The sequence below is a fragment of the Pristiophorus japonicus genome, chromosome 1 (genome assembly GCF_044704955.1).
Source record: "Pristiophorus japonicus isolate sPriJap1 chromosome 1, sPriJap1.hap1, whole genome shotgun sequence".
NCBI classification, from domain to species: domain Eukaryota; kingdom Metazoa; phylum Chordata; class Chondrichthyes; family Pristiophoridae; genus Pristiophorus; species Pristiophorus japonicus.
Genome location: NC_091977.1, coordinates 471,171,248 through 471,193,325, shown reverse-complemented (window position 1 = coordinate 471,193,325; position 22,078 = coordinate 471,171,248). Strand labels below are relative to the sequence as shown.

At 45.2% G+C, this 22,078-nt stretch overlaps 1 protein-coding gene across 3 annotated transcripts in view; it reads right to left on the bottom strand.

The window, feature by feature from the left end:
- Positions 1-21,174, bottom strand: part of plekhf2 (pleckstrin homology domain containing, family F (with FYVE domain) member 2) — a 59,158-nt gene extending 37,984 nt beyond the window's left edge. For 2 of the 3 annotated variants that reach the window (XM_070894443.1, XM_070894423.1), the window contains exon 1: positions 20,964-21,174. The gene's annotated coding sequence lies outside the window, so the exon portion shown is untranslated. Of the gene's footprint in view, positions 1-18,814; positions 18,954-20,963 lie in introns of all 3 variants that reach the window. The other variant, XM_070894432.1, reaches the window with a different exon arrangement.
- Between the last annotated feature and the right edge of the window lie 904 nt (positions 21,175-22,078).

Here is a 22,078-nt window from a genome sequence, read left to right as displayed (position 1 = left end):
CCAATTGCTGATCACATTTTGTATGAAGAAATAAATTTGTCTTGAACTTTTGTCTCTGACTCAATCCAGTTTACTTTAAAGTAATTTGACATTTATTTTTTTTATACTGATAACTATCTTATACAGCTACAGTAGATCACCTCTTGAATTTCTCATTCCAAGGCAGTAAAGCACAACTTTCCTCATAATTCAGACCTCCAACACTGGGATCATTTTCCAGTGGTCAAGTAGCCTGACCAGAGCACGATACAGCTTGATCACATAAGAACATAAGAAATAGGAGCAGGAGTAGGCCCCTTCTTCCAAGTCGTTAATATAGATTGTAAATAGTTGGGGTCCCACCACTGATCCCTGCAGCACCCCACTAGTTACTGGTTGCCAACCAGAGAATGAACCATTTATCCCGACTCTCTGTTTTCTATTAGTTAGCCAATCCTCTATCCATGCTAATATATTATCCCCAACCTCGTGAACCTTTATCTTGTGCTGTAATCTTTTATCTGGCACCTTGTCAAATGCCTTCTGGAAGTCCAAATACACCACATCCACTGGTTCCCCTTTATCCACCCTCTTCGTTACATCCTCAAAGAATTCCAGCAAATTTGTCAAACATGACTTCCCCTTCATAAATCCATGCTGACTCTGCCTGACCGAATTTTGCTTTTCCAAATGTCCTGCTACTGCTTCTTTGATAATGGACTCCCAACATTTTCCCAACCACAGATGTTAGGCTAACTGGTCTATAGTTTCCTGCTTTTTGTCTGCCTCCTTTTTTATATAGGGGCGTTACATTTGTTATCACTTCTTCCTCTGACTATTTTGGCTAGTGTTGAACATTCTATCCGCTTTGATGATTGCTGCTCAACATCATTGGAAATTTTAAGCACTGGACCTACCAAGTCTCTTGGGTCTTTTCCAACTTCATTCTTAGTTATTTCAAATTCATTTATGGAGTTTGTGTTATTCATTTTTCTTCCCATCTTTAGTACCTTATATTTGCCCGCATTAAACTTCACCTGCTATCACCTTCCATATTTCCTACAACTCTTTGTAGTGCTTCTCCAATTCCACTGCCCGCCTAGAACATAACATAAGAAATAGGAGCAGGAGCAAGTCACCTGGCCCCTCGAGTCTGCTCCACCATTTATGATCTGATCATGGACTCCGCTTCACTTCCCTGCCCGCTCCCCATAACCCTTGATTCCCTTATCGCTCAAAAATTTGTCTAGCCCAGTTTTAAATATATTCAATGACCCAGCCTCCACAGCTCTCTGGGGCAGAGAATGCGATACAACCCTCAGAGAAGAAATTCCTCCTCATCTCAGTTTTATTCTGAGACTATGGCCCCAAGTTTCCACATGATTTGCTCCTGATTTTTAGGAGCACCTGGTGGAGAACGGAGTATCTTAGAAATCTCAATTTTCCACATTTAAGTTTTCTGCAGTTTTAGTCAGTTAGAACAGTTTCACCTTTGAACAGAATTTTTTTTCAAAAGGGGGCTTGTCCGGCCACTGACGCCTGATTTGAAAGTTTCCAGTGAAAACGTACTCCAAACTAACTTAGAATGGAGCAAGTGAAGATTTTTGTAGGCCTGAAAAAAACCTTGTCTACACATTAAAAAATCAGGCGCAGGTTACAAATTAGGCGTCCGGAACGAGGTGGGGGGGTGGGAAGGGAAGTCATTACATTCTACAATAAATCCTTAGTTATACTTATACAAATATTATACAAATAATTCCAACCTGAATAAAAATTTATAAGCAAAGAAAAGATTAAATAAACCATGTTCCTACCTGTGTGAAAGTGCTTCAGGCAGGCCTTTCAGGCAGGGAGAAGGCTGCAGGAAGCCTCACAAGTTGAGGCAGCTGTTCCCGACGGCGGGGAGGGGGGGGGGGGAGGAGGCAGTAAGGGCCCGACCGACCGCAGCGGGGGGCAGGCAGGCAGCCGTTCCCGACGGCTGGGGGGGGGGGGCAGTAAGGGCCCGACCGACCGCAGCGGGGGGCAGGCAGGGAGGAGGCTGCAGGAAGCCTCAGAAGTTGAGGCAGCCATTCCCGACGGCTGGGGGGAGGGGAGGCCCCCCCCCTGCCGTCGGTCGGGCCCGTCGGGAAACGGCTGCCTCAACTTCTGAGGCTTCCTGCAGCCTTCTCACTGCTGCAAGAAGCCTCAGTGCTGATCATGGAAGGGCAATGTGGTTTTATTAAAAAATGTTAAAAATTGAACAGCTACAAAGAACTACAAAAATGGCCGAGTGCCAATGTTTCCTTCACACTGCGCGTGCGCGAACGCTCCAACGCGCACGCGCAGGGTTGCCAGCACGAAAAAAACTCATTTAAATGGTACCAGCCCCCTGCTACTTACAAAATCGGCGCGAGTGGTAGGCTCCGCCCCCTGGGCGCCGCACCAAGCTGACATCGAGCTGCAAAGCACTCGAGAATAGAGCGTTTTTTTTCAGGCGCCGTTTTCGGCGCGAAAAACGGGCGCCCAGCTCGGAGGGGCGCCTGTTTTGCCACGTGTGGAAACTTGGGGCCAAAGTGTCCTAGTTTTAGTTTCCCCTAAACGTAGAACGTTATAAAATGTTTTTTGGAAGTCTAAGTTTTCGGCAGTCCACTTATACCTTTCATTCGAACTGAAAAGGATGGGGAGATAGAATTAGATAGAGGCAGTTAAAGAGCTGCCACTCGCATCATGAGCACAATTCTTCTATGCTGAAATTTCTGAGATTCTACACATATACACACATCAAGTGCTGCGCAAAAAATGTTACAGGAATTGTCTGACGGTCTGCTATGCAAGTTCTGCATACAGCATACTATCGCATAATTCCTGTAACATTTCCATGCAACGCTTCTCAGTGACGCATAATCCTGGTTAACCTAGTCAAATTTATTCTACCACACTTGATTGCGTCACTCTTCACACGATTGACTCCCAACTCTAGTCCAGACTGCCCTGAGCTGCAGCAGACTACAAATTACAGACTCAAATCGAATGAACAGCTCCAAGTTATGTGCAAATATATGGGGAAAGGCTAAATGTTTTGAACAATGATATGGAGCTAATTTACATTTTCTACCTTTTCACTCAACTCTCAAAAGATGCAAAACAATTTTCAAATGCAATGCATTTCAGGCTCACATACCAGTTCCATGTCATCTCCAAACTGATACAAGGCGGCTCCAATCTCCAGTCTCTAACTGAACCCAAACAATTCAAGAGCACATAGCAATGCCATCTTCTAGCTTTAGTCATGCATACACCAAATGAACACACCACAGAACATTTTATCAGACCACCCGTAAGTAACACTGCGGGAGAAATATGCACTCTTTATTCAATCGTTTGAATTAAACAGTGTAAATAACATAAAAATGAGAAATGAGTTTTATCTTTGTATTACGTAACTTAGCCTAAAAATAGGTTGTACAAGAAATGTTCCACTACAAAATGGTTCCATCCACTGCAACTCAAACCACTCTTTTCCACCCTTTTGTGAATGCTTCAAAGCTACCATAATTTGAGCTGTCTTCAACAACTGTTACAATCCAGTAAATTAATATTGGTGAAGTAACCAGCTTGACAATTTAAACAAGTACCAAAGTGCCTGCCATGACTGATATTACTTGTCCTCTGAACTGCACAATAGAAATGTTGCATTTAAATAAACAGAACTGGGTCTTAAAGTTTTCCCAAGGAACTATCTCAGATTACGTGGCAAAATTAGTCATTACAATTCTGGGGAGCGAGTGCGCTTGCCTATGGGAACTGATGACAAATGTATCTGGTGAGCACTAGGGCTTATTTCTAGAGGGATAGAATTGAAAAATAGTAAAGTTATGCTAAACCTGTATCGTACCTTGGTTAGACCACACTTGGAGTACTGCGTACAATTCTGGTTGCCATAATATAGAAAGGATATAGAGGCACTGGAGAGGGTGCAGAGAAGAATTACAAGGATGATACCAGAAATGCAAGGGTATACATATCCCGAAAGGATGAACAGGCTGGCTCTCTTCAGTTAAAAAAAAAAGGTTGAGGGACGACCTGATAGAGTAGATACAGAGAGCGTGTTTCCACTCATGAGTAAAACAGATAGTCACCAGCAAATCAAATAAGGAATTCAGAAGAAACTTCTTTACCCAGAGGGTGTTGAGAATGTGGAACTCATCACTACAGGGAGTAGTTGAGGCAATCAGTATTGATGCATTTGAGATGGTTATCTAGCCTATGAGGAAGGGGGGGAATAGGGGGTTATGCTGACAGAATTTGATGAGGAAAGACAGGAGGAAGCTTGAGTGGAGCATAAATACCTGCATGGACTGGTTGGGCCAAATGGCCTGTTTCTGTATGGTAAATCCCATGTAATGCTATTATTGTATTGGAGTAAAACGGGCCTGTATTCTCTGGAATTTAGAAGAATGAGAGGTGATCTCATTGAAATGTAGAAAATTCTTAGGCGAGGGCTTGACAGGATAGATGCTGAGAGGCTGTTTCCCTGAGCTGGAGAGTCTAGAACTAGGGGTCATAGTCTCATAATAAAGGGGTCAGCCATTGAATTGAGAAGGCATTTCTGTAGAAGGTTGTGAATCTTGGAATTCTCCACCTCAGAAGGCTATGGATGCTCAATGAGTACACTGAAGACTAAGATTGATAGATTTTTGGGCACGAAGGGAGTTAAGGAATATGGGGATAGGGCAGAAAAACTGAGTTGATTTAGAAGTTCAGCCATGATCTGATTGTATGGCAGAGCAGGCTCAAGGGGCTATATGGCCTACTTATGTTACTCAGTGACTGTATGTCAGCAAATATCATATCAAATGCACTTAAGACTGGTTTTAGCCTGGGACCTAGGTTGATAGACTGGGACCTCCTAGGAGGAAGGAGCCACCCAACAGCCAGAATAAGCCACGGATGGGTTGGTGAGGGGATGTTTACCCTGGCGGAAACAAATCAATTAGTATTACATGCAAGAATGGGCTATGGGAGAGCTGAACTGACATACAGAAGTGTTTGTTTTTATTCGTTCCGGGATGTGGACGTCTCTGACAAGGTCAGCATTTATTACCCATCCCTAATTGTCTTTAAGTGGTGGTGAGCCACCTTCTCGAACTGCTGCAGTTCGCGATTCCATCCCGTAGCATGCTACCCACCACCACCTCAGTAAAACCCCAACACTATACGAGATAGAAAAAGCCATAAGACAGCTTAAGAACAAGGCTACAGGAGCGGATGAAATCCCTGCTGAGGCACTGACATATGGCGGAGAGGCACAGTTGGTGCGAATACAAATCTCAGAGATTCAGCGATCGTGACTATCTTTAAAAAAGGGGACAAGTCCGACTGCGGCAACTACAGAGGAATCTCCCTGCTATCAGCCACTGGGAAAGTTGTAGCTAGTCGTAGAGTCCTCCTCAATCGTCTTCTCCCTGTGGCCAAGGAGCTCCTCCCGGAGTCACGGTGCGCATTTCGTCCCCTACGGGGCACAACGGACATGATTTTTGCAGCGCCACTACTGCAGGAAAAATTCAGGGAACAGCGCCAGCCATTATACATGGCCTTCTTCGACCTGACAAAGGCCTTTGACACTATCAACCACGAGGGTCTATGGAGCGTCTTCCTCAGTTTTGGATGCCCCCAAAAGTTTGTCAACATCCTCCGCCTGCTCAACGACAACATTCAGGCCGTGGTCCTGACCAACGGATCCATCACAGACCCAATCCACATCCGGACTGGGATCAAACAAGGCTGCGTCATCGCCCCAACCCTCTTCTCAATCTTCCTTGCTGCCATGCTCCACCTCACAGTCAACAAGCTCCCCGCTGGAGTGTAACTAAAATACAGAACCAGTGGGAACCTGTTCAACCTGTGCCGTCTCCAGGCCAGGTCCAAGACCACCCCAACCTCTGTCGTCGAGCTACAGTACGCAGACGACGCCTGTGTCTGCGCACATAGAGGCTGAACTCCGGGACATAGTCGATGTATTTACTGAGGCATACGAAAAGCATGGGCCTTAAGCTAAACATCCGTAAGACAAAAGGTCCTCCACCAGCCTGTCCTCGCCGCTCAGCACTGCCCCCCCAGTCATCAAGATCCACGGTGCAGCTCTGGACAACGTGGACTATTTCCCATACCTTGGTAGCCTCTTATCAACCAGAGCAGACATTGACAATGAGATTCAACACTGCCTCCAGTGCAACGTTCAGCCACCTGAGGAAAAGAGTGTTCGAAGACCAAGCCCTCAAATCTGCCACCAAGCTCATGGTCTACAGGGCTGTAGTAATATCCGCCTTCTTGTATGGCTCAGAGACATGGACCATGTACAGTTGTCACCTCCAAGTCACTGAATACCACCAACAATGTCTCCGCAAGATCCTACAAATCCCCTGGGAGGACAGACGCACCAACATTAGTGTCCTCGACCAGGCCAATATCCCCAGCATTGAAGCACTGACTGCACTTGATCAGCTCCATTGGGCAGGCCACATTGTTCGCATGCCAGACACGAGACTCCCAAAGTGAGCGCTCTACTTGGAACTCCTTCACAGCAAAGAGCCAAAGGTGGGCAGAGAAAACATTACAAGGACACTCTCAAAGCCTCCCTGATAAAGTGCAACATCCTCACTGACACCTGGGAGTCCCTGGCCAAAGACCACCCTAAGTGGAGGAAGTGCATCCAGGAGGGTGCCGAGTACCGAGTCTCATTGTCGAGAGCATGCAGAAATCAAGAGCAGGCAGTGTAAATAGCGTGCAGCAAACCTGTCCCACCCTCTCTTACCTTCAGCGACTATCTGTCCCACCTGTGACAGGGACTGTGGTTATCATATTCGACTGTTCAGCCATCTAAAAGACTCATTTTAGGTTGAATATGTAACTGGAAGCACCCAGCCCAAGTTCTGACTGACTTTCCAATTTGTAATTCGATCCATTTTGACTTCAGAAGCCACAGAGAATCGATCTCCCCAAAAGTCACCAAGTTCCAGCCGAAGTCCCTTACCTCAGTCCAAGTGGTACCTCCACGAGCTGAAGTCCCTTACCCCAGCGAAGGTGCATGACCTTACCCCGCACCCAATCCCGCCCCCCCCCCCCAACCCTCGGCCATAGTTGGAGCATTATGTACGGATTGTTAACAGATTTATTGAGCATGAAGTGAATAGTGACAGTGTTGTGACTTCTGGATTTCATCCACTCCAACGATGTCCCTTGTAACACACGCACTGAGCTTTCCGAGAAATCGGGTGTGGGTGCAATGGGAATTGAAAAAACGTGATCCGTCTTCCCAGAGTTCCGTCTCTCCCCTCATCCGTGTCTCTCTCCTCCCACCCACCCTCCCCCCGCAGGCGCTCGCTCTCTCTCTCTCGACCACCCACACACTCTTCTTCTCGCTCCCCCCTCCCCCCCACCTTGCCCCTCCCAGCTCCCCCTCGGGCTCTCTTTTTCTCTCTCCTCCCTCCCTCCTTCCTTCCCTCCACACAGGCTTTTTTTCTCCCTCCCTCCACCTTCCATGCTCTCTCTCTCTCTTCCTCCCTCCCCACCCCCCAAGCTCTCTTTCTCCCTTTTCTCCCCCCCAACCCTCCCTCCCCAAGCTCTCTTTATCCCTCTTCCGCGACCCCCCAAGCTCTTTCTCCCTCTTCCCCCCCCCCGCAAGTTCTCTTTCTTCCCCCCCACCCCTTCCTCCCCTCTCCAAGCTCTCTTACTCCCTCTTCCCCTCCCAACCCCCACCCTAGCCCTCTTCCTCTTTCTTCCCTCACCCCCCTCCCAGCTCTTTCTCCCTCTTCCGCCCCCTCCCCCTCTCTTTCTCCCCCCGCCCCACCCCCACCTCTCCCCAAGCTCTCTCTCCCTCTTCCTTCCTCCCCCCCCCGCCCAAGCTCTTTCTCCCTCTTCCCCCCCCCCCAAGCTCTCTTTTTCCCTATTCCGCCCCCCCCCACCTAAGCTCTCCTTCCCCTCCCTCTCCCCCCCCCCCAAAGCACTCCCTCCGCCCCCCCCAAAGCACTCCCTCCCCCCCAACCACCCACCCCAAGCTCTCACTCCCCCCTCCCCCCACCCCAAGCTCTCACTCCCCCCCCCCCCACCTATCCCTCCGCACCCCCCACACCCCAAGCTCTCCCTCCCCTCCACCCCAACCCCAAGCTCTCCCTCCCCTTCCCCCCCCCAAGCTCGCCCCCTCTCCCCTTCCCCCCCACCCCAAGCTCTCCCTCCCCTCCCCCCCCCAAGCTCTCTCCCCCTCTCCCCCCCCCCTCCTCCCCCCCACCCCAAGCTCTCTCCCCCTCCCCCCCCCCCCTCCTCCCCCCCCCCTCCTCCCCCTCCCCCCCCCCCTCCTCCCCCCCCCCCTCCCCCCCCCCCTCCTCCCCCCCCCCCCCCCCCCCCCCCCTCCTCCCCCCCCCCCCCCTCCTCCCCCCCCCCTCCTCCTCCCCCCCCTCCTCCTCCCCCCCCCCCAACGCCAGCTCGTTCTCTCTCCTCTCCCCCGCATGGCTCAGCAGGAGGCTCGGTTTGCCGGTCGGAGGCTCAGCGGCTCATAGGGAGGCTTCAGAATGAATGTGTTCGGGACCCAACTTCCGGTTCAGAAGCATCAGGGAAGGAGTCTCGAGAGGACACAGGTGCAGAGGGACAGAAAGAAGGGCAGTACAAATAGTCAGTCCCTAAAAACACTGATGAAACTATGCACAAAAGACAACTTTGTAGGCAAGAGTAATAAATTCTGAATTTTTTTGCAATATTTCATGTTAAATTTAACATCTTAACTTAGACATTACAAATATTGGTTACCGAGGACAACTGGCAAACATAATTATTTGGAAGCTCTCTGAACAATCTGATTCACTTGGCTAGCATCCTGCTTGGAGTAAAACCTAATGTATAAATTTGTATGTCACGCAATCATCTGGAAGGAATTTGCTGAAAGTGGAATAAACCTGCGTATCGTCCAATTGACTGCAAGAAGTTTGTAACAGAAATTAATTTGACTATGATTAACTAAAGTGTTACACTGAAGCATATGATAATATGCTTAAAAATGTACATCATGTATAGTGTGCGCTGTCAATTATACTTTTCTATTCCACACTGCCTCTTATATTTAGAGTAGAGAAATAAAGCCGAATCATTTACAACCTAAAGAAAGGTTTCCTTCAGCATCAGCATGTACCTGATTGCCTCAAGTCAGAATGTCTAAGACCAATTAGCCTCAAAGTAATCTTAGCAAGCAGAAAATAGATCTTGTGGCTTCAAAGGGACAGGTCCCTAGAGCAGAATATGGCATAATGCTTATCCTTATAAAGCAGTACTTCATCTCAACTTAAGCAACTCCACAGAAACCCAATTGCAATAAATATACAGTATAGATTGAAAATTAACTGATGTGACCCCTCAGTACATCAGAGAGGATTAAAATGTATTTTAAAATGTGTAAGGGAGTTATGCTGATTAAATTATAAATCTATCCTTTTTAATTGGTCTTGCAAAGTTTTTTTCATTTGAAAATGGACATTGAATTAAGTTTTATCATGAACATATTACAAATGTTAGGAAATTACCTTTTTTCTGAAATCACAAACGCAATAGACTAAAATGAGAAGTCGAAGCACTGAAGATTTTAACTTTTTCTGCATGTAATATTCCCTTTATGATGGAATATTCTTGAGAATACTCTAACATATGTAATAACAGTGTAAGAGTCTAACCCTAAATGCAGTTTCATTAAAATTTGATGGTAGGTTTGTTTTAATTGGCTTAAACGGTTAAAAAAAATAGAAGCAAAAGTACCTTCCTCTATTTGGTTTCAGGTTGCTATCACTGCTGTGCGCAAATTGGCTGTCACGCTTCCTTTCATTGCAAGTAACTACACCAATAAGTATTTAATTGGCTGTAAAGTAATATTATGAAATCCTGAGGTCATGAAAGGTGCTATATAAATGCAAGTCCATTCCTTTACAAAACCTTTTATTGCTGTGGCTTACAATTACAGTTTCAATCCCTTTAAGGATTGCAGGAAATTTCTGACATGCCACATGATGTGAACAAGCTAATTTATAGACGGACAGAAAAACTGATTAAGCAATAGAGGAGAGTACTTTATTTCTAAATTTTGTAGTGTATATTGTAAAATATGCAATATAATTATGTCCTGAAAAACCACATATTAAAGTGATAGCTAATGTTTTTATACACTTACTGGTATTCTGATCAAACCTAAAACCTGTCCTTTCTTTGCTGGTGTCAGTTTGAAGACTTGTTTTATAAATAAACTAATCTCTTGGGAAAATTAAATGCCAATTCTGACAGCATAGTCTTAAATATCTGTTAAGATTCATAGCTACACCCACCCCATACCACTCACTACTTTATTTTTATACATTGCATTTTTAAAAGAATTATGCTGAAGAGCCAGCTGTAAATTTAAAATAAAGCCACTTCACACAATCTGCCTACATGGATTCACACCAAGCTTGGATTAAACACCTCTCTATCAATTGGTCAAATTACCAATTGATAATGTCTGATTGTGCATTTTTTAAATGTTGTGTCTAACATTGAAACTCAGGATCAGGAATATTGTTGTCAGGTTAAATTTAAAGTTGCACTCTTGATTTGATCTGATCTAGCATTTACAGTTCACTGAAACATTTAATTTGCATGCGGACATGTGGCAATTAATGCATTTTTAACTCTTAACTATCTAAAGTATTGATGGACTTGCATACTACTGAAATGAACCACAGTGGCAGGGGAACAAAGGCAAAAGAAAAGGCTCAAAACAATCTCAAACCTCAGAAACAGAGTTTATAATCATCGACATTAGGGATTAACAGATTATTGGTATATGCAACATTGTGACCAAGGACGGATTGTCAGTAATAGCATCAAGCACAAGGTCATTCTGTAATGACTCAACGTCATAAGACTTCACGTCATTGTTTTTTTAATAAATTACAGACTTAATCCAGTTCTGTTGCTTCACCTGCTATACTGCAACCACTTCACCCCACACAAGAAAAAACCTGGAGGAAATGTGAGATAATCATCCTGTCCAGAGCACGTATATTTTTTCCTACTTCTAATTACTCAAACTATATTTATGCTTATTTCACAATACAAATCAATTTAAAGTTAGACTTTTTGTATTAGGTCTGGTGTCAAACTACAACCAGCGGAAAACAAACATAGAAAATAGATGTAGGAATAGGCCATTCAGCCCTTCAAGCCTGCACTACCATTCAATAAGATCAAGGCTGATCATTCTGTCAGTACCCCTTTCCTGCTTTCTCTCCATACCCGTTGATCGCCTTAGCCGTAAGGGCCATATCTAACTCCCTCTTGAATATATCCAATGAAATGGCATGAACAACTCTCTGCGGCAGGGAATTCCATAGGTTAACAACTCTGAGTGAAGAAGTTTCTCCTCATCTCAGTCCTAAAGGGCCTACCCCTTATCCTAAGACTACGTTCCCTGGTTCTGGACTTCCCCAACATCGGGAACATTCTTCCCGCATCTAACCTGTCCAGTCCCGTCAGAATCTTATACGTTTCTATGAGATCCCCTCTCATCCTTCCAAACTCCAGTGAATAAAGGCCCAGTTGATCCAGTCTCTCCTCATATGTCAGTCCAGCCATCCCTGGAATCACTCTGGTAAACCTTTGCTGCACTCCCTCAATAGCACAAACGTCCTTCCTCAGATTAGGAGACCAAAACTGAACACAATATTCCAGGTGAGGCCTCAGTAAGGCCCTGTACAACTGCAATAAGACGTCCCTGCTCCTATACTCAAATCCCCTAGTTATGAAGGCCAACATACCATTTGCCTTCTTTACCACCTGCTGTACCCCTGCATGCCCACTTTCAGTGACTGATGAACCATGATACTCAGGTCTCATTGCACCTCCCCTTTTCCTAATCTGCTGCCATTCAGATAATATTCGGCCTTCGTGTTTTTGCCCCCAAAATGGATAACCTCACATTTATCCACATTATACTGCATCTGCCATGCATTTGCCCACTCACCTAACCGGTCCAAGTCACTCTGCAGTCTCTCAGCGTCCTCCTCACAGCTCACATCGCCACCCAGTTTAGTGTCATCCGCAAACTTGGAGATATGACACTCAATTCCTTCATCTAAATCATTAATGTACATTGTAAAGAGCTAGGCTGGGGTCCCAGCACTGAGCCATGCGGCACTCCACTAGTCACTGCCTGCCATTCCGAAAAGGACCCGCTTATTCCGACTCTCTGCTTCCTGTCTGCCAACCAGTTCTCTCGATCTCTTGTGCGGGACCTTGTCAAAAGCCTTTTGAAAGTCCAAATACACCACATTCACTGGTTCTCCCTTGTCCACTCTGCTAGTTACATCCTCAAAAAATTCCAGAAGATTCGTCAAGCATGATTTCCCTTTCATAAATCCATGCTGACTTGGTCCGATCCTGTCACTGCTTTCCAAATGCGCTGCTATTTCATCCTTAATGATCGATTCCAACATTTTCCCCACTACTGATGTCAGGCTAACCGATCTATAATTCCCGGTTTTCTCGCTCCCTCCTTTTTTTAAAAAGTAGGATTACATTAGCTACCCTCCAATCCATAGGCAAGGAAGAAGAGCCAGAGGTCATGAGAGGCATCAAGGAGGCGCAGCTATCAAGTGAAGCATGCACTGGGTAATCAAGGAATGCAAGATGTGATTAGATTGTGGTTGTATACAACACAAGGAGAAGAAGCAGAAGGCTATCAGAGGTGAACGAAAAGTGGAGGTTGCAAAGGAAACAGGTGATGGGCAGTGCATAGCAGTGGGAAGCTGAGAGAGTTGAAGACAGCAGTCAGAAGCATAGGCAGGGAGGTTGCAAATAATGCAGAACAGTGGGGGCTGTGAGAGCCAATGAATAGCAGAGATCTTGGGTTCAGAGAGGATGATCCATCCATGGAACATAGGGTATCGTAGGATGGTTGAGAGGTGAGAAAGGTGCTAAAAAAAACTAAATTGAAGACTTAGAAGGAAAGGAATGTTGAAGTCCTACAGTGGAACACCATTGGGGAAATGTCACCATAGATGGATGTCATATCAAAAATTCGTATGGTTTCACTCAATAAAGGTCAAGAACATCTCCTGCTGATCACCACATATTTGAACAGACGAATCAGTACTCTTTCATTTGAACATTGGAGGAAACTGAGGAAAGCAAGGGCATTGAAACATAGAAACTAGGTGCAGGAAGAGGCCATTCAGCCCTTCTAGCCTGCACCGCCATTCAATGAGTTCATGGCTGAACATGCAACTTCAGTACCCCCTTCCTGCTTTCTCGCCATACCCCTTGATTCCCCCTAGTCGTAAGGACTTCATCTAACTCCCTTTTGAGTATATTTAGTGAATTGGCCTCAACTACTTTTTGTGGTAGAGAATTCCACAGGTTCACCACTCTCTGGGTGAAGAAGTTTCTCCTCATCTCGGTCCTAAATGGCTTACCCCTTATCCTTAGACTGTGACCCCTGGTTCTGGACTTCCCCAACATTGGGAACATTCTTCCTGCATCTAACCTGTCTAAACCCGTCAGAATTTTAAACGTTTCTATAGGGTCCCCTCTCATTCTTCTGAACTCCAGTGAATACAAGCCCAGTTGATCCAGTCTTTCTTGATAGGTCAGTCCCACCATCCCGGGAATCAGTCTGGTGAATCTTCGCTGCACTCCCTCAATAGCAAGAATGTCCTTCCTCAAGTTAGGAGACCAAAACTGTACACAATACTCCAGGTGTGGCCTCACCAAGGCCCTGTACAACTGTAGTAACATCTCCCTGCCCCTGTACTCAAATCCCCTCGCTATGAAGGCCAACATGCCATTTGCTTTCTTAACCGCCTGCTGTACCTACATGCCAACCTTCAATGACTGATGTACCATGACACCCAGGTCTCGTTGCACCTCCCTTTTTCCTAATCTGTCACCATTCAGATAATAGTCTGTCTCTCTGTTTTTACCACCAAAGTGGATAACCTCACATTTATCCACATTATACTTCATCTGCCATGCATTCGCCCACTCACCTTACCTATCCAAGTCACTCTGCAGCCTCATAGCATCCTCCTCGCAGCTCACACTGCCACCCGCAAATTTGGAGATACGACATTTAATCCCCTCGTCTAAATCATTAATGTACAATGTAAACAGCTGGGGCCCCAGCACAGAACCTTGCGGTACCCCACTAATCACTGCCTGCCATTCTGAAAAGTACCCATTTACTCCTACTCTTTGCTTCCTGTCTGACAACCAGTTCTCAATCCACGTCAGCACACTACCCCCAATCCCATGTGCTTTAACTTTGCACATTAATCTCTTGTGTGGGACCTTGTCGAAAGCCTTCTGAAAGTCCAAATATACCACATCAACTGGTTCTCCCTTGTCCACTTTACTGGAAACATCCTCAAAAAATTCCAGAAGATTTGTCAAACATGATTTCCCTTTCACAAATCCATGCTGACTTGGACCCATCATGTCACCTCTTTCCAAATGCACTATGACATCCTTAATAATTGATTCCATCATTTTACCCACTACTGAGGTCAGGCTGACCGGTCTATAATTCCCTGAACGTACTCGAGTGTTTTTTTTTCATCAAAACTAGCTCAGTTGTACCAACTAAGCTGGTGGAGTCCTGAAGAATATAGCTGCCAGAGTGGGAGAGAACACAACAAAGTAACCTACTTCACTTCATCCTCATCAACCTGTTGCAGAATCAACTCCCCATGACAACTTAGATCAACAAATGATCCTTATGAAAGGAAAACCTTGTCTCATGAGGACATCTTCCAGTGTGTAGAGTGGCAATACCACCATAATAAGTGAAACATACTAAGCATAGATATGGAAGTCCAAAAATGTGAATCCGTGATACGTTGTGGAGCCATCAGCAGCAGCTGAATTGTATACAACCACAATCTAATCACATCTTTCACTCCTTGATCACTGTCAAGCCAAGAGACCAAACCCTGGTTCATTGTGGAGTGTGGAAGGGTGTCCAGCACAAGGCATACCCAAGAATGAAGAATTTACCTCATGAATCATAAAATCATACAGCACAGAATTAGGCCATTCGGCACATCATGCCAATGAAGAGCTATCCAATTAGCACCACTTCTCTGCTCTGCCCCATAGCCCTGCACATTTTTTCCTTTCAAATATACATCGAATTCCCTTTTGAAAGTTACTATTGAATCTACATCCACCACCCTTTCAGACAGTATATTCCAGATTACAAAACAACTCACTGCATTAAAAAAAATGATGCTCTTTATACCCAAGTCTAGGGGAAGTACCGACAGAGCTACATAGACCCTCTAACCCCACCCCACCCAATGGATCAGTCGAGAATGGTGTTAGGTAATCAAGAAGCAAGCTCTGTGAACAACCCACCCTAAACCATGGCTTGTATCGTCATGAGTCGAGACAGAATTGATGTTCGCAAGCATCTTCAGCCAAAGGTATTGTGTGGTGATCCTTCTCGTTCCTACATTACAAAAGTGGCTACACTCCAAAAGTACCCCACTGGCTGTGAAGCACTTTGAGATGTCCGGTGGTCGTGAAAGGCGCTATATAAATCCAAGTCTGACTTTCTCCCCCCCCCCCCCCCCCCCCACACCCCCCAAAAGGTCCCATTCACAGGGTACCATTATCCAGGCAATTAGATCCACACCCGGTGACGTAGAGTGGCCTAGTGCCCTGGACATATCAAAGGCTACTGACTATGACAATGCCCGGTTGAAGATTAGGCACCAAAGCTAGCTAGTCCCCCAGCCAATCTGTTCCAGTACTACTATGATACTGGCATCTACTCAATGTGAAAGATTGCCCCGGTTTGCACTATACATATAAGCAGGATAAGTCTAACCCCAGCCAATTACTGTTCTATCAGTAAAGCAACGAAAGCCATCAACAATTGTGCCATCAAGCAACACCTATTCACAAATAATCTCTCCACTGACACTCAGTTCAAGCTCCAAAGAACTAACTGGCTTCAGATCTCATCAGCGCGTTAATCCAGACGTGGCCACAAGAGCTAAATGCCAGAGGAGACTGGAGAGTAGCTGCCCTCGACAGCAAGACAGCATCTGACCAAGAATGGCACCAAGCAGCCCTAGCAAAATTGAAATCAGTGGAGAGTGAACAGGAAAACCCTCCAATGGGTAGAGTCATACCTGAAGCAAAGGAAAATGGCTGCGGCTGTCTGAGAGCAGTCAACGCAGCCCCAGACATCGTTGCAGGGGTTTCCCATAGAAACATCGTTGGCCGAACCAGCTTCCCTCTTCCACAATGTCAGGCAGTTTGCTGATGATTCTACAGTGCTCGGTTCCATTTACAACTCATTTGATAATGAAGCAGCTCATGCCAGCCTACAGCAGGACCTGGGCTGAGAAGTAGCTAGTCGCATTCACACCACATATTACTAGGTGGTAGGGCAGAGTTTAGATACTCTGCAACAAGTAGCTCATCTTCTGACACCTCAAAACCTCTTCACAATCTACAAGACTCAAGTCAGGAGTGCGATGGAATACTCACCAATCACACAGCTGATGGGCACAGATGCAATAATCTCCAGGACAGAGCAGTTCACTTGACTGTTGCCCTGGCTGCTGGATTCCAATTTCTATCCCCTCAACAACTGGTGCACCGTGGCTGCAGTATATATGATCTAAACAGTTTAGTGCAGAATCTCACCAAGGTTACTTCAAAACACCCCCTCCACAGAGGAGGATACCATCAATGCATGGGAACACTATCGCATCCAATTCCCCCTACCGCTCACCCCCAAGTCACACACTATCCTGACTTGGACACATATCACCATTCCTTTGAGAGTCAATATCCTAGAATGGTGTACATAACACCATTTGGGGAGCCGCATCACAAGGACTGCCGCAGTTCAAGAAGAAAGCACACACTACCTTCTCCTGGGAAACTAGGAATGGATAATAAATTTGGCCTTGCCGACATCACCCACATCCAGAGAACAAGTAATTTTTAAAAAGTCCACCCAAATAACTTTTTCAGGTATCAGTAAAGATTTTACCTGTCTCCAAAATATTCAAGTAAACATCCAGAAAAGACATCCAACTTACAGCCTACATCATTAAACACTAACCAGTTGCTTTCCACCTGATGACATTTCTACAATCTCAAAAACTCAGGACATAGACCATATCATTCAATCATCCTTGCTTAAAGTTTTTTCATAACCATCAATTCCATTTCCACATTGTAGTCAGATGTATAGCCAGAATTATTTTGAAGCAATTATGTACTTCATTTAACACTTTTGCTGCAAACCTATACCACATATCAACAATTCTTATGAGTGGAACATTATAATTGTGCTCGAGGCTTAGAAACATAGAAAATAGGTGCAGGAGTAGGCCATTCAGCCTTCGAGCCTGCACCGCCATTCAATGAGTTCATGGCTGAACATACAACTTCAGTACCCCATTCCTGCTTTCTCACCATACCCCTTGATCCCCCTAGTAGTAAGGACTACATCTAACTCCTTTTTGAATATATTTAGTGAATTGGCCTCAACAACTTTCTGTGGTAGAGAATTCCACAGGTTCACCACTCTCTGGGTGAAGAAGTTTCTCCTCATCTCGGTCCTCAATGGCTTACCCCTTATCCTTAGACTGTGACCCCTGGTTCTGGACTTCCCCAACATTGGGAACATTCTTCCTGCATCTAACCTGTCTAAACCCGTCAGAATTTTAAACGTTTCTATGAGATACCCTCTCATTCTTCTGAACTCCAGTAAATACAAGCCCAGTTGATCCAGTCTTTCTTGATATGTCAGTCCCACCATCCCGGGAATCAGTCTGGTGAACCTTCGCTGCACTCCCTCAATAGCAAGAATGTCCTTCCTCAAGTTAGGAGACCAAAACTGTACACAATACTCCAGGTGTGGCCTCACCAAGGCCCTATACAACTGTAGTAATACCTCCCTGCCCCTGTACTCAAATCCCCTCGCTATGAAGGCCAACATGCCATTTGCTTTCTTAACCGCCTGCTGTACCTGCATGCCAACCTTCAATGACTGATGTACCATGACACCCAGGTCTCGTTGCACCTCCCCTTTTCCTAATCTGTCACCATTCAGATAATAGTCTGTCTCTCTGTTTTTACCACCAAAGTGGATAATCTCACATTTATCCACATTATACTTCATCTGCCATGCATTTGCCCACTCACCTAACCTATCCAAGTCACTCTAAAGCCTCATAGCATCTTCCTCACAGCTCACACTGCCACCCAACTTAGTGTCATCCGCAAATTTAGAGATACTACATTTAATCCCCTCGTCTAAATCATTAGTGTACAATGTAAACAGCTGGGGCCCCAGCACAGAATCTTGCGGTACCCCACTAATCACTGCCTGCCATTCTGAAAAGTACCCATTTATTCCTACTCTTTGCTTCCTGTCTGCCAACCAGTTTGCAATCCACGTCAGCACACTACGCCCAATCCCATGTGCTTTAACTTTGCACATTAATCTCTTGTGTGGGACCTTGTCGAAAGCCTTCTGAAAGTCCAAATACACATCAACTGGTTCTCCCTTGTCCACTCTACTGGAAACATCCTAAAAAAATTCCATAAGATTTGTCAAGCATGATTTCCCTTTCACAAATCCATGCTGACTTGGACCCATCATGTCACCTATTTCCAAATGCACTGCTATGACATCCTTAATAATTGATTCCATCATTTTACCCACTACCAATGTCAGGCTGACCGGTCTATAATTCCCTGTTTTCTCTCTCCCTCCTTTTTTTAATGTTGAAGACCCCACAATCTGGTTTTCACCACTCACACAGAGATCCTCTGACTGCTGTGTGCTTTCCTTCATCAAGCCCTTGGCCTCGTCTTCCTTTGATGCTTGATCATTCCTCGCCACAGCAATCCACCTTCGAGCACTAGTCTTTCCTTTACATGGAAAGCATCCCAAGACACTTTACAGAAGGAGGAATAAAAAAAATAAGGATAGATAAGGGAACGAATACTGAGCCATGCAGGCCAAAATTAGGATGTGCTTTAGAACTATTTGTTTGCATTGAGGATAAACACCAACACACACTGGTTGGGCCAAATGACCCATTTCTGTTTTGTAATTTCTATAGATTGTAGGCATTATTAAAACTTTAGACACTTACCCTGAATTTTAATAGGAAAATTATTGACTTCCTCTATATAGTTTGCATTATAAAGATGAAAATATATTATACAAAAGATCTATATAGTATTTATAGGATACAGTCAAAACACTGTACAAATTGGGCTTATTATTGAAATAGCTCCGTAACTACATAAAGTAATCCTCATCAAGCAAACCATTTTTTTCTTAAACGTACTGGTTCAGAGCACAGCTGCAGTGTTGCCTCACCTACATAAAACTTTCTAGAAATTTAGCACCAGTGAGGAGGACTCCGAATTTAATTAAATTATAAGTATATACAAAGCTCCACCTCAGAAGACTAACTCTAGACATTGTAAACTTCCCATAAAGTACTAGCCATCAGCCATAAACAGCCCACTAAGTTTCCTTTGTCATCAGGATTTTAGTCAAATTTCAAATTACCGTGAAAATAATAGCACCAGCAACTCCAACAGTTAACAAAAGATATTCACGGTGCAATACAGACACCCAGATTTTGCTTCAGCGCAAATACTTTTAATTTAAAACTAGTTTATATTAAATCGGAGCAAAATTTTAATTAGTATAAAAAATGTAAAATGTATTTTCACTAGTAAAGTGGCTCTCTTCAGCTAATAAGCCATTCCAAGAAATTGCTATGATCAGAAGAGTTGCAGCCAATTAAACCAACCAAGTGTCAGGATAATTATAAATTGACTGCGCAGGACCAGATTTAAACTCAAGCACATAGGCACAGGAGAAGGCCATTCAGACCAACAAGCCTGCTCGGACATTCAATAACTAATCTATACCTGAACTCCATTCACCCACCTTTGCTTCAAAACCCTTGATACCCATACCCAACAAAAAAACTCCATTGATCTCAATCTTGACAGTTTCAATTGCCCCATCATTTACTGCTTTTTGGAGGGAGAATTCCAAATTCCCACTACCCTTTGTGTGAAGTGCTTTCTGATTTCGCTCCTGATGGCCTAACTCTAATTCAGACCCTCAGCCAACAGAGTTAAAATAGAAATAAAGTTGAATTTGTAATAATATTCTGTCCGAGATAGTCACTTTTTTCGAATTATATTTTAATCCCATATACATTTTTTTTTAAAGTGACAGGCTGATCAATTTAAACACCTTGGATTCTGTCGATGGTACTCAATTTGAATGTCAATGTTCGATACAAGCCTTGAATCAAAACAACTCAAGTGTGCGATCTAAACATTCAAGCCCAGTGAAAGCTCACATTACCAGTGCTACGAGAAGCAGCACACGCCCAGAACGACGTTGAGAAAACAACTTGTTGCTACGACTTACTTTCTTAAAAAAAAACAAAAAGTCAACGCCTGTGAGCTGAAATTATAAACTTGGGAGCGTCGCAGAAATATCGCTGGTGAAACCTCAGACACTCAGAACTTAGCATTTTAAAGAACGCCAGCAATAGTTTGTGATTTTTTTTAAAAATTCACAACTACGTGTACATGTAAACACTCGCAAGTGAAATAAGACCCGCCGCCCGGGGCCGGGAGCGTCCGGCTCTCGCCGCCCGGGCTGTTGTTATTCATTCGGACCACACGCGACACAAGTTCCAACCTTACCGTTTTTCCCCTCGCATTTACCGCCCCAGACTGGCTGAATGTTAAAGCCCGGAGCCTGCTTCCCCACACGCTTTCCCCCATCGCTCTCTGTCCCCGGACCCCCGCCCCGCGCCAAGTTACCACAAGGGCAACAGTTCGCTCTTTTCTTACTTTCATCGACAAACGGCCGCCGCCGCCGACTCTCAACTTCCAGAAACAACCGCGACCTCTCGCTCGCTTACCATTGACTTCGTCAGGCGTTAAACTCGGCGCAGTTTACTCAGCCTCAAGCCGGTATCGAAGGCTGTCTCCAAAGCTGTCTCGCGGCACCCCCCTTCACTCGGTCACTCGCCGTTTCCCCTCACAGTTTCTTCTCTCTCCCCAGTGGATCGCAATATGGCGACGACGGGATTGGCATCAGGATCGCGAGCACCCAGGCGTCGCTCGAAACGTCGGCACGTACAATCCAGGCTGCCGGACGTCAGGGGAGGGGGGAGGGGGGAGGGCAGGGAATCCCGGCGCGTCACCTGAGAAGGCGGTTACGTCACTCACCAATTATTCAACACTGGAAATCACAGACCGCAACAACTTGCATTTAACATTGGACCTTCAACATCAGGCAAATGTCCCAAGGCACTTCACAGAAGTGTAAGCAGTGGGGGAAAAAATCAACACGGAGATATTTGGAAGGGTGACTAAGCCTAAGGAGAGGGAGGTGCAGAGCCAGAGATAAGGGAGACAATGCCAAAGCTTAGGGCCCAGACTGCTAATGGAGCAAAGGGAATGGGGGATGCACAGAAATTTTAAAAAAAGATGCACAGAAGGCCAAATTTGGAGGAACACAAAGTTCTTGAAAAATGACAGGCTGGATAAAGTTACAGTGATAGAGAGCGACTTGGCCAGAAGGAATTGAATACAAGGATCAGAATTTTAAATCTGATGTACTGGGGGCAGGAGCCACTGCAGCAAGACCTGGACAATATTCAGGATTGGGGTGATAAGTGGCAAGTAACATTCACGCAGTACAACTGCCAGGCATTGACTATCTCCAACAAGGGAGAACCACTGCCTATTGACATTCAACGTCATTATGCCGGATATGATGTAATTGGGATTACGGAGACATGGCTCCAGGGTGACCATGGCTGGGAACTCAACATCCAGGGGTATTCAACATTCAGGAAGGATAGACAGAAAGGAAAAGGAGGTGGGGTAGTGTTGCTGATTAAAGAGGAGATTAACACAACAGTAAGGAAGGACATTAGCTTGGATGATGTGAAATCTGTATGGGTGGAGCTGCGGAACACCAAAGGGCAGAAAACGCTAGTGGGAGTTGTGTACAGACCACCAAACAGTC